Source organism: Excalfactoria chinensis, chromosome 12 (assembly GCF_039878825.1).
Source record: "Excalfactoria chinensis isolate bCotChi1 chromosome 12, bCotChi1.hap2, whole genome shotgun sequence".
NCBI classification, from domain to species: Eukaryota; Metazoa; Chordata; class Aves; order Galliformes; family Phasianidae; genus Excalfactoria; species Excalfactoria chinensis.
The window spans coordinates 11,566,621-11,567,723 of NC_092836.1; positions in this window are offsets into that span (position 1 = coordinate 11,566,621).

Genomic DNA, 1,103 nt, shown 5'->3' on the forward strand with positions numbered 1-1,103 from the left:
AAATGTATTTAAGATTGGTAGTTGCTTTTGAGATGACAATACAAACAGCTCCATTTAGCAGGATTTAAAATAATTGGTATAAATACGTAATTAAACCAATATGTCCAACCCCCTGCTACAGCATGTTCCCTACTTCCTACTGTCCAGTTTTTGGCTGTTGCTCCTTGTTCTATCACATCGTGCTGGACTCTCTGTAAGAGATCCTTGTCTTTGCTCAACAGAGGAGCTCAGAACTGGACACAATGTTCCAGATGTGGCCCCCCCACCAGGGCAGATTAAATCTCACCTGTGAGGTAACGTGGCAATCAAAATACACTCACAGCTACTGAGTAACCACACAGGAGATGAAAAAAAACCCTCAATTTTCTTTAAACCAGTCTGTATTCTATATATGAGATTGTGATTTTAAACCCATGAATTACCAATTCTGGGAAGCAATGGACTGAGGGGACACAGTGGGGACTGCAGTGCTGAGAAGCAGTAATGTACATCTCTCTCCAAGTTTTCCAGGTTTTTCCATTACAAATGATGATCTAACTAACACAACTGCAGCCAGGTATAATGAACCCACAGCGCAGACTGTCCGAGTAGTGATTAATGCTCCTAGTAGGCATCATGTGATAAATTGGCCAGGTCTTGTGAGATAACAGGATCCAGCCATTCTGAGTACAACAGACTCGTCTAATGGATATTTTCATAATGAATACCTCCCCAGATAAATTGCCTATTTCAAATGGGCTCAATAGTCGAGAAAAAAGCGTCACTATTGACCACCGTTACTGAGTTTTATTAACAGGGGCGTGGCAGCCATTTTGTTCACCGTTTGACAAGAGGTGAGATCAGGCTCCCCTAGCGCACCGATCCTTTTTATTCTGCTGACAGCCACCCACTGCAGGCTGCGGGGCGCTGACAACGTTTCAGTCGCGGCTGCGAAGCCGAAGCCTCGGGGGAAGCAGCGGCTCCACGGGGAACCTCCATCCCCCGCCCGCCGCCAGTCGCGCCCCCAGGAGGCGGCGGGTCCCCCAGCGGCCTGCGCCGGCCCCTCCGCTTCTAACTGGCGCCACGGGCACTGGCTCCGCCCCCTTCCCGTTTTGGCTGCCGCC